This window comes from Gavialis gangeticus, unplaced genomic scaffold (assembly GCF_001723915.1).
Source record: "Gavialis gangeticus isolate Ggan-Ray unplaced genomic scaffold, GavGan_comp1, whole genome shotgun sequence".
Classification (NCBI taxonomy): Eukaryota; Metazoa; Chordata; order Crocodylia; family Gavialidae; genus Gavialis; species Gavialis gangeticus.
Genome location: NW_017729034.1, coordinates 76056878 through 76069465, shown reverse-complemented (window position 1 = coordinate 76069465; position 12588 = coordinate 76056878). Strand labels below are relative to the sequence as shown.

The 12588-nt window shown below is 39.8% G+C and overlaps 1 protein-coding gene across 2 annotated transcripts in view; it reads left to right on the top strand.

Annotated features, from left to right (window-relative positions):
- The window catches only part of SCAF8 (SR-related CTD associated factor 8), a 198272-nt gene that overhangs the window by 157749 nt on the left and 27935 nt on the right, over positions 1-12588 (top strand). The window contains exon 22 of one of the 2 annotated variants that reach the window (XM_019526808.1): positions 3856-4650. The exons of the other annotated variant lie outside the window; for it this stretch is intronic. The gene's annotated coding sequence lies outside the window, so the exon portion shown is untranslated. Of the gene's footprint in view, positions 1-3855; positions 4651-12588 lie in introns of those variants that run through there. 2 annotated transcript variants of the gene reach the window in all.

Below are 12588 nucleotides of genomic sequence, written 5' to 3'. Positions count from 1 at the left end.
AGCTTGGCTTGTAAGATCTGTAAGGTGTGTAATGTGGATTCAGTGTACTTAAGAGTTTCACCAGTGAAAAAGACAGTGCTTGAAGTTCCATGTATGAAATACCCAGGGCGCGTCTCAGCAGTAAACTGAAGAGCTTATCGCTTCAGCGTTTATTGCTGCCATGCGTGTCTTCACGTGTACCTGGAATCACAGCATGTTGACCCAGAGCAGAACAGCCCCAGCTGGCAGGGGACCCAGGGGGTCAGCCTGTCAGCCTACGACTGCTCCCCCTTGCTCAACATGCTGTGGAGGGGCTCACTGGGGCACAAGGGTGTTTTAGTGTGGGGTTAGCTGGCCGGCAGGCCCCACACTGAAGCATCCTTGTGCACCAGCCAGCTAGGGCAGCATCTATATGTGCACTGCTATGGAGTTTTTTACTCTGCAGCAGGATAGTACTTGTATTACTTGAATATACTAAATATAAGCACTGTCCTGCTGCGGAGTAAATTAGTTTACTCCAGCCTAAATGGGGCTCACATGTAGATGCTGAGACTTTTACTGAGCAGCTAATTAGTCTACTGCGGAGTACACATCTTGTGTAGACATGCCCCAGTGTACAGGAATATATCCAGGATGTCTTACAGAGTGCCCCCCTCTTCCCTGCTCACTCCACACCACCACTGCTCCTGCAGAAGTCACTTGATGTGAAAAGGAGAATATAGAGCATTGTTCTTACATCAAATTCTTCTAAGATAGAATTATGCATGTTAGAGTCCTAATAGGGGGGTTTCAATTCCCAACTTCATGTGTTGTATCCCTAATTATAATACAAAATGGGAGGGCACCACATGTTTTAAGTGGCCACTTTCAGTTTAATATCATCATAACATCATCTAAAGTAAGACTTACAAGATATGGCTAAAATTAGAACTTCTTAAGAGGTAATCAGTTAAAGTTTGTAAAGTATTTTGAAATTTTGTAAGGAATGTCACTTTATTACTACTGCTATGTATTATTTAAAAATATATAAGTATGCAAGAAAGTTAGAAGTTGTAATGTGTTTTACATTAATACCAAGAGGCATCAAATAAGGTCAGGGTTATGTTATTCTAGATACTGTTTGTACATATAGTAAAAGGCGGTTCCTGCCCTAAAGATGTAATAGTGCAGAGAAACAACACCTGGTAGGGGAAAGAGTGACTAGCACAAGGTCACACAGCAGGTGAGTAGATGAGCTGGATTTAACACCTCAGTCTCCTGGGTGTCTGTCTTTTATACTATGCTGCTTTTCACATTGAGTGCACTTGGTTAGATGCCACAAAGAAAGTTTTTATTCTATAGTAGGAAAAATGTATAAGTATAAAAATAGTTGCGTAGGAGAGAAACCTGGCAGTGAGACTTATGGAATCACTTTCAGTGAATTATTCAAAATTAGACTAGACAGGCCACAATTAGACATGGGGAAAATCATTAAATCACTTTTTCCCATGTTACAAGGGGGTGAACTAGATGACTTGTGAGAAGTTGCTGCCAGCCTAAATTATTCTGTAATCATACAATAGCTATGAAGTATTGTTTTTCTTTCATCTTTTATGCCACTTGAAGAGGTGGCTTTGCAGCCATATTTATCCTGTCAACATTTACAAATCTCTTTTTGCACAACAAACCATTAAAAATGAAAAAAGCTGCACACCATTTCAGCAATTATTAAAAAACAAACAAACCTGGAAAACAGCTTTCTTTCCAGCAAGAGGCATGGCTTTCTTTGACTCCTTTCCAGCAAGAAGTATGACTTAGTACTGGTGCAAGTGCAAGAAGGCAGTTTTCTGAAACCTAACCTAGGCTCCAAGTTTGGATTCTTCTGTTGCCCAGGAAAATCACAGAAACCCTCTGTTGCGGTACCTGTTTGTAAAACTGGGATAAAAATATGTAGCTCTCAATTTTGAACTTGCTTTGTGAAGATTAATTACAGTAGTCAACAATTTAATATCACTTTAACAATGAAGAACTTTAAATATTTGCTAAGGGCAGAATTCTGTTTCCCTTTCTAGCTGTGTAGGTGGAGTTTTTGGAACTTGCACTACATGGCTACAACCAGGGCTTAGATGCTTGAGGAGGCCCCTCCAGGCCAGACGTGTACTAACACCTGTTTGCATGTACCTGAGTATAGGTCTATATTTATATATAGACTATACCTGAGTACAGTATAATCTATATTATAGGCATATGCCTGAGTATAAGTCCTATATTTTAGCCCCAGTAGCTGAGTAATTAAGGCACTTCCCAGGAAGTAGAAGACCCAGGTTGTAGGCCTTTTTGGCCAAGGCTGGGTTTAAACCTGTAGCTTGCTGATTCCCCAACAGTGAACAGTGCTCTATCTACCACGCAACAATATCCAGCCCTTATCCCGTACAAGTGGAGAGCAGTGCAGCAGGGAAGTTTCTGCCTGGTTGGGCACAAGAGCCCAAAGTAGAATCCAGGGCCCTACTTCCACCTAGGGCAGAAACCATCTCACTAAACAGCCCATCCTTTAATTTGTTTCTCTTCTATCTGAGCCTATGTATTTCCCTCTCTTGCCTACCTACCCAAGTGAGCAGATTCAAAAGGAGTGCTAGGTGATGACTGACTCGTGATGTGCTTATTTGAACTCTGTCCTGGAAAGTCAGAAGGATGAATGATTAAACCCTTTCTATACAAGGGGAACCTAAAACCTGAGTCTCCTGCTTCCTGTACAAATAACCTAATGATTCAGTTACTGGGGCTAAAACATGGGACAGTCCTGGTCAGTGCATAACCTGCTGTACATGCTAACTTAATGTGCACATGCTTACACATCCACATTGTAGGATAAGGGTCAAACCAGCACCAGTAATGTTGTTTTTGCAGAACGAAACTACATATGAGGAGAGTGGAAAGGAAAGAAGCAGAGTAAAACTGCAGAACCAAACACGCTGAAATTTGCACACTGAGGATACAAGAAACTGTGAAAAGACGGCCTGTATATGTCACACACAGTGATACCCTTTAATTGTTGTATAACACTTACGCTATGATGACACATGCCTTAAATTTTTCTGAAACGTTACACTAAAAAGAGGCTGATCGGCTTCTTTCATCATTTCAGTGCTGCTTTTATCATCTTATTTTCACCTGTGGTATCGTAAAACTTAGAATCAGGGTCACAGTTCAGAAAAGCACTCATGCATGTGGAGCAAGCAGAATTACTTACAAACAGTTAAGCATGTGTTTTAGGGTTTTGCATAAAATCAGGGCCTATATACAAAAGGAAAGAATGAATAAGGTTATTTATAGGGAAACAGTAAACAAAATTATATAAACAAAAAATAACCTAGTAAAGCATAGTGATAGACTCAAACAAAGGGAAACTGATAAACCAAAATTCATCTTGGAAAAAATGATGCTGGTATGGGTTATCAATTTTTGAAAAGGTTTAACCTTTTTTAAAGTTCCTACCCTTTACATATTTGTATTCTTTTGTTCAGTTCATGGCTCTCTTTCTCCTTTTGGATTTGACCCCCATCACATCTTGGAGCAAGGCAAATCCCTCCTGGTTCAGTCTGGTCACAGTGATTTTGATTGAAATTCCAGCAGAATATGCAGTTATGACAAAAAGAAGGGATTGGATTCAGTAGCCTGTGGGGCCCCTTCCAGTTTTATGAAAAACTTAATGCAATTGGGTCATTTTTTCCAGAACTTTGTTTTGGAAGAATACTGGAGGAAAGTTCCACCACTCTTCAGAACAAACTGACATTTTATTTCCAAAAATGTTTTTAATATGTATATTAAAATATTAAACTAAAAACAAATCATTTTGATTGCTCCCAAATGAATATTTTTTGTTGTTGTTCTTCTCAGAGAAGTTCATCATTTCCAGTTTCACTCCAAGAAAGCAACATTTCAAAATCTGAAAATCCCTGAAACAGAGCTTCAACCCTCTGCACAGCTCCAGTCATGGTTCTTCCAAACATCACTTCTTTAGGCATTCCTTCCTCCCGTCCCCTTTCCCCCAGGCCCAAGAACAATTTACATGAAAATTGCTCCTTTCTTTTTAATGGAAGGATATGGCAGGCTGCTAGCACTATGAGATATCACTTCACCTTTAGTTTGTAATCAGATTTCCACCCAAGAATCATAATACTTTCTAGTTGTCTTGATACTTACCTGAGGTCCATATGTCTTTGGACACAAGCTTCCAATTTTTTCTGTTCACTTAAGTTTTTTAACAAGTTCTTGTGACCCTATGTGTATTTAACCATATTTTATTATCTCATAATAAGCCTGGGTATTGTATCTTTTTCCAGCCAGGTGTAACGAAGTTTTAATTACCTCCTAGTCTTAGTGATCTTTCTGATTTCTGTCTGGTTTTGTCCAACAAGATGACTCCATACTTCCCTTTAACGGAGGCTAAAATCCACTGCATTTTTTTAATCCCAATTGGGCAATCACAACTTAGATTGTCATATCTATACCTCATAATTTCTTTCTTCAACTGCTTTCATTTTATGTTAACTTTGAAACTGTATTGCTGAACTCTGTACAAATAACGCGGGATACCATTTGTATGAAAGATACCATACAAAATAAAGCTGTATTGTAGTTGCCTCCACAATTCTGTGTGTCATCACAATAAAAGTGCACTACTAATGTCAATATAGAAATCTTTGTTTTTGCAGACTATAAAAATGCTACCTTTTTCTGTTCTCTTGGGAAACCTTTGTTTCAGTATAGGAAGCAAATGTTTCTGCTATTTTTGCTTTAAATTGGTTTATTGTATTATACTCACAGAAGGTAAACAATTATAAGAACCAGCTCTCTGGTGTACAATAAAGCAATAGATTTCAGTCCTCCAACATACACAAGTTCTTCATCTACCTGCATTTGATTTTTCACTTTATCAACCCTTTTAATAAGGCTCAGAGAAGCTAAATCACTAGTTTGTAAAGTCCAAATTTGCTGCACCACTATAGAGTGCATATCCCATAAAGTTGCACCTGTTGGCTTTAAATATTTGGCAGCTCATATAAAGTGGTTCTTCAGGTAGCAAGCATTAAAATACCTGCTTATTTTATGTATGCATATATAAACACATGCATGTGCATGAGCTCACACATGCACACATTCTTTTGTGCATGTTGTTCCCCACCCCCACACACACACACTTCTCAGAATATTTATCTCTGTCCTGTGCTCTTCAATTTGTCTGTGAAACTTTTAGTTATGTGCCCCTGTAGCTATGCTGTATGGCCCTGATTTACACAAAGCACTAGGTCCATTTCTAACATGTAGCCTAAACAGGTACTTAACTTTAAGCAAATGCTTTGCAGAACAGGGATAATTTGCTAAATTAGAACCAATTAGTGAAATCTTCTGGACAAACTTGCTCAAAGTCAATCTCGCTTTACTTACCATTTTAGCTTCCTCAAGTTAAGTGCCTACATGTTTGTCTGTATAATACAGGAAATAGAGCACACTTTCTGCTGTCTGAATGTCCATTCCTCTGTCTTTGTTTTGTAGAAATAGGTCAGAGGAAAATACCATTTAAACCGCCATAAATAGTCATTCCTCTTTGAGTGCTTATTTCCTTCCCATTGTCATTTGGTTAGGATGACCTAACCTCAGGGTTACCTCTTAGCACATGTCTCTCTCCTTCCAAGCTAGACATTTTATACCTAAGGCGGGAAGCACCCAGTTCTATTTTTTATTTAAGGGATGTTTCTGTCACATTTAACTGTGTCGGCAATTACATTTTCAGCAAGTCAACTGAATCCATGATTTCTGTCCTTGATTGCACCCCTTGGATATCATCGCCTACATTGGCTACACTGGTCTGGAGTCAGAATCAATGGTCCAATGTTAAGACACGTAACTGGATCTCGGAAGACTTTGGTTCAAGTTTTGGCTGTGCCATAGATACTAGCTGTATCACTGAAAAAATTACTCAAGCCTCAATTCTCCATCTGTGAAATAGGAATGATGTTATCTCCTTTCTCCCATCCTTTGTTTTCTTTATGTAAACTATAAACTCTTTAGGGTACAGACTATTTCTTACCATATTTGCTCATATCTCACATGAACCTTTTCCCCCAAAATTGACCGTGCAAAATTGGGGGGGTCTGTTTTAAGCAAAGAAGCTAATTTCTGCACTGGAAAGGAAGCATGGGGACACTGGAATGGCTTCCAGGGGCCGTGCTGCTTATTTTCCCAGTTGTCTAGAGGAGGGATGGAGTCTGCTGCTCGGCTGTCCCCACAGTTCACACTCTAACCCCATCACAGCTGCTGCTGAATTGGCTCAGCCAAAAGCTTCTGCCAATATGGCAGCATCCGTGACAGGATTAAAGCTTGAGCTGTGGTGTTTATAGAGAGAAGGGCTAATTCTGAAGAGTAGACTCTGTCTCTGCTCCATGCAGCTTGAGTTCAGCCATGACACTGAAGAAATCATTTTTCCCCTTCATTCTACCTTCCTAGAACAAGGTATGTGTCTTATTTGTGGGGCGTGTGGTATGCAAAGACATGTAGAGTTATGTGCTCATGTAATTCCGAGCACAATGCTTTCCCAAACCTAGTGGGACCAGTAGGCTTGTACTACCATAATGCAAATAGTAACAAGAATTTCCGTGAGATTTTTCCACACACAGTTTCTACATGTACTGATTGGAGACTTTCACCCTGAACTTCTTTGAAGTAGGAGAATGTGGCACAAAATAAACAGAAGCATGGCTCAGGCAATCATAAAACAAATAGAGCTGAAATGGACTTCAGAAGTTTATTTAATTCAGCCCATGTGTCAAAGCAGAATCATCCCAGACAAGTATTTATCTAACCTGCATTTAAACATTTCCAACGATGGAGATTTTGCAGCCTATTTAGGTAGCCTGTTCCAGTGCTTAATCACCCTTACTTTAGAAAGTCCTTCCTAACATCCAACCAGATGTTCCCTGTTACGGTTTTACGCCATTGATCACCATCTTTTTGATACCCCTTTTGTATTTGAAGACTGCTATCAACCCCTGTCCCATTCAGTCATCTCTTCTGTAGACTAACAGTCTCATTTCTTTTAATCTTTCCTCATATATCATGTTTTCTAAGCAATAATTTTGTCAGTATCTTCCGAGGTCTCTCCAGTTTCTCCATCATCTTCTGTGAAATGTGCCCAAAATGAGAGAGAATGCTCTGGAAGAGGAAAGGCCTTAGTCACTTTTCAGGACTTGCATGAAAACCCTACCTAACACATTCAGTGTACAGTTAGCTTTATTCCATTTTTTTCACAGTGTTCAGCCTGCTATCCACTATAAAATGTTGTTCCCATTTTGAATTTGTGCATTTGATTCTTGATTCTTAAGCACAGTGCTTTGGACGTGTCCTTATTGAATTTTAACCTAGATAAGCTTTGTCTAACTGGGCCTTAAAAACCTCCAACAATGGAGAGTCCACCACTTCTCTGGGTAACCTGTTCCAGTGTTTTACTACCCTCTTAGGAAGAATTTTCTTACTTATCTGTAACCTAAACTTCCCTTGCTGTAACTTGAGACGGTTGTTCCTTGTTCTGTCATCTGCCGCCACTGAGAACAATCTAGCTCCATGCTCTTTTGAACCACGCTTGAGGTAATTTAAGGCTGCTATTAATTCACCTCTTAGCCTCCTCTTCTCTAGACTAAATAAGTTCAGTTCCCTCAGTCTTTCCTCAGAAGTCATGTCCCCCAGCCCCCTCACCATTTTTGTTGCCCTCTGCTGGACTCTCTCCACTTTGTCCACATCCTTTGTGTAGTGGGGGGCCCAAAACTGAATACAGTACTCCAGATGTTGGCTCACCAGTGCTGAGTAGAGGGAAATAATCACTTCCTTTGACCTGCTGGCAACACTCGTACCTATGCAGCCCAGTATGCTGTTAGCGTTCTTTGCAACAAGGGCACACTGCTGGATCATATTCAGCTTATTGTCCACTGTAACCCCCAGGTCCTTTTCTGCAGAGCTGCTTCCCAACCAGTCAACCCCCAACTTGTACTGGTGCATGAGATTGTTCCATCCGAAGTGCAGGCCTTTGCACTTGTCCTTGTTGAACTTTATAAGAATGCTGCATCTATATCAGTGGTGCTCACTTTTTTGGGCCCCATGGACTAGATGACTGGCGCAGAGCTGGTCTTCAGGCTGGATCCAGCCCTGCATGCTAGGATCGTGCCCTGCACTGCCTCCCCTGGCCCCGCACAGCCAGATCTGGCCTTGCATGCGAAGATGAAGGCTTGGCACCCTGCAACTGCCCCTACTAGGCTTACATTCTGGGATTGGGTCCCACCTGCTTCTGTCTACCATAATTGGGCACTCATGCTGCCGTGCATGTCCAGTCTAGCATGCAAGGCAATCTGGCGCACAGGGCTGCCCACAGGCCCAGAAATTTGGCAACAGGGAATTGGCCACCCCACCACCACATTTTCAGACCCATGGGGAGCCCTGCAGGCTTGACACAGCTCTGGGGACTGAATCTGGCCCACAGGCTGGAGGTTAAGCAGCATCCCTGATCTAAATTATACAAGTATACTCCTTAAGATAGCTTAGTGTTGAAGACAATTTTGTAGTTGTAAAACACAAAGTGAGTATTTTAAAGAACATTAGATGACCAATTAGTTAATATTTTCCACTGCACTTGAAAAGAATGTATAACAGTGGTAGTTTGTCCTAGAAAAATTGCCACTAGTATTATTTTAGCTATTTAAAAAAAAATGGTCTATTGCCTTCTTAATGTGGGAATCATAAAACACTCAGAGCTAAATTTTAAAATAAAGGCACCGAATCTTATATTTAGGTATTCATATAAGCATTTAAGTACCTTACTATCTGCTTGATAAAGCAAAGTGTTGAGGTGAACATTAGCATGTAGGATATGCACATCCTATTTAGTTGCCTGTCTTTTGAAATTAGATTTAACGTCTTTACATTATAACCCATGGCTATTCAGAAGTCACGCTGGAAAGCTTGCACTCACTGAAGTAGTTTAAATGCTGTTTTAATTTATATTATGATCTGATTACCCAAGGAATTCATGTCAGTTTGGCTGACAGATAAATGGAAGAATCAGCACCTAAAGATTGACAGGAACAATTTAATCGTCGTGCTCTGTGAACTGGATGTTCCCATTGTGAGTTTGCATTGACACAGAAGGACAGGTTTTCATTTATTCAACAGTATGCTATCAACTCTAAATAGCTCAACATGCTATATCTAATTGGGATTCTGATGGAGAATTGTTTTATTTCTAAACAAAGATTACTTTATTACAATTTTTAAAAGATGTAAGCTATCACATTGGTCAGAAAGCTCTTGCTCCAAATCATCTTTAGCTTTGAACCATGTGTACAATAGTTCAGTAAGTAATGGATTCACTACCTCTTGCCTTAAAATCAAGATTTGACTCTTTTCTGGAAGATTTGCTTTAGCAATGCAAGTTATTGGGATTAATATAGGGGTATCTGGTTTAAATTATATGGTCTATGTTATACAGAAATCCAGACTGGATGAGCTAATGGTCACTTTTTGTCTTAAAATATATTGCTTTATATAATGCACTGATTGACCAGCTTACACATACAGATAAAAGTTAATTTTTATAATGAAAAAAAAGTTTCCCTTCATAGGACCTAAATCCTTAAACAAAAAAGCTCAACCATAAACAGGGCCTATGAGAAAACCCATCAATCAACAGGTTACGCCATTCTGATTTTCTAACTTCATAGTTCCACCCATCTATTTAGGAAATACAGCTAATTAAAACTTCTTGAAGACTCTGTAGGATGAAGCAACCAATAAATCTTGATTCCCCATTCCCCAATAGGGATAGATGTCCTAGACCAGTGGTTTTCATACTTTTTTGCTGCATAGCCCTTTACCAGCAAAATATTGCTGTTCTTACCTGTGATACCCAGTGCATCTTTGCCAACACCAGCTCCAATGCATAGCAGTTTTCTTACTCAGTACACACTGACCAATCAGAAACTTCACCACCAGTACTAAAATTTAGGCACATATTTAGGCACCTTAACAAAGTGCCACATACCCCTGGGGGTATGTGTACCCAACATTGGAAACCACTGCCCTAGGCAAATACACATCCTATTCAGCAAACAACTGAAAATTCCCAGTGACAGAATAACCTCCCATTAGGGGGCAGTTATGGGAGGCAGAGTCTTAGCAGCTGTCAAGAGGAAGGCTTCTATCCCTATTTACCTGAAACCCCATTTGGACCCTTGTTTTAAGCAGAAGTATCTGAAGAATGAGGTGCAAGGAGAAGAACCCCAATTTTTGTTTCCATGCTTCATTCAGAAGTAAGAGAAATTCCTACGGACACAGTCCTCTACTTCCCACTGAGCAAGAGCATCAAATAGACATGCTGAAGCTGTTTTCCCATACTTATAAATAGACTCTACCCTCTCCAAAATTCCCCAGGGCCCTATGAAACACTCCAGATCGCCTTGTCACTAGAGCCAATTGCCCTTGTAGTCTCTTATTTCTTCCTGTTCGTGGTACCTTGCCACCATACCTTGCTACCTTATTCCTCTGGCCATGGGCTCTGACATCCTTCCTAATATTCAGTTCCTTTTTCTTTGGCAAAAGTTGCCAATATTTAAGTTCCTGGCTATATAATCCACATATTTTTTCCAGATCCTGGGATTCTCCTAGGCCACTAGCTTACATTAAAGCCATGCCTCTGGCTGTCTGCCCCACATTTATACCTTCCCTTTCTCTCTTTCAAGCCTACTCGGTTCATTGATTCCCTTCTCAAAAGACTAGGATAGTCTAAGTCCACCTGCTATAGTTCTTGGTTCACCCATCTCCACCGGACCAATGAAGAGGTGGAATTGTTTTGGGTGGAGTGAAAGATAGTGTGACTTGGTTTGAATGAGTGTGTGCGTGGAAAATGAATGAGTGTCCTATGTGGAGAGCATTGAGCAAATGAATGGAAAAAAGCATGGTGTGGAAAATAAGACAGTATGTCAGTAAATGCAGTCAGTCTGCAGTTTCTTCCTTTGTGCAAGTCTTGAAGTCTTCATCACTCTAATTACTTCTAATCTCATATTCTTAGCTATGCCCATTGTTGCTACATTCTCTGGTAAGTTGTGGGCTGAGTGCAGTTTTTGAGAATAGGCTATGGAATTTGGGAAAGCAACAGTTACAGTTTGGATACTGCCAAGTACAGTAAGGTACTGACCCTAACCTTGCACGTAATTTCACTGTATACAATATATTGAATTTTGATTAAGTTAAATGGGAATTATCCTCCTGACCATGAATTTAACTTGGTATAACTCTATATATCCCAGTTCTGTACAGTATAGAGATACCTCAACAAGCCCTAAACTAACTCAAATATCCAGATGCCTTGATAGCTGAAAAGCAAGGCAGATTAGCCTGCTCAGATTCCTGTGCTACCATATCTAGACTGCCTTTGATACTCCAGCTAATTCTAAATGAGGTACTGTAAGTATTCCCACAGTGAACTCCTTTGTGCATTGTAGACATTTTCTTATTTCTAACATATTTTGAGGACCTTTTCTTACAGTATTGTACGTCCCTTGCTAGTTGTAACTTATTCTGTGCCTTGGGCTCTGATTTTATGCCAACATGTTTAGTCTATCCTTTTATACTTAGTAATGTACACTTGTTTCCATTTTTTTACAATTCTTTTTTATTTAAAGGCCATTCAGTAATTCCTGATGAAGCCACATTGCTACCTTAAAATACTTCCTCTCTCTCCTCTGCATTGTCTGTACCCTCAATATTGTTTTTTTTTAGAAGCTGTCTGCTCACCTGAAACCTTTCCCCCAACAATTTATTTTCCTGGAACCTTATCTACAACTACCATCAGTTTCTTGAAGTCTGCTTTTTGAAGTCCACTCTTAGTATTTGGCTGCTTTTACTCTGCCCTTCCCTTGGAATCACAAACATTATCATTTTATGATCACTTTAACCCAAATTGCTTTCTGCCTTCAGCTTCTCAACCAGTTTCTTATTAAATCAAAATCAAATCTAAAACAACGCTCCCAAGTTACTTCCATCACCTTCTGAAGAAAATTAGTATCCTCAACACATCCCAAAAATTGTTGAATAATCTGTATCTTGCCATTTTGCTTTTTCAACAAAAAATCAAATATATTTCTTTTGTTGAAAATGTTAGGGACTTTTACCATGATGAGAAGAGAGATGGGCAACTGCACTTTGGCCCCACCCATCTTACCAGTTATTAAATACTCCTTCTGCTTTTAACCTGCTCTGACCTGGCTCAATGTGCTACAGTCCTGGGTGCACATGTAAAGTGGCACCTGGGAGCAATACACTCTAGCACAATATACACCAGAGTTTATTGTTGTGAATTAACTGCATGTGTATACATGCCCAAGGAGAGGCAAACAGAACTAATATTATATATATATATATATATATATAATCTGAATATCACGCAAAAACTTGCAACTTGAAAATTATCCTTGAAAGGATTGCAAGGACAGTTTACCATAGGAAGGAAGATGAGTAACAGCTTGATGCTAATTGGAGTCACATGGACAAATAACAGTATATCAAACAAAATACTCCCTGCGTACA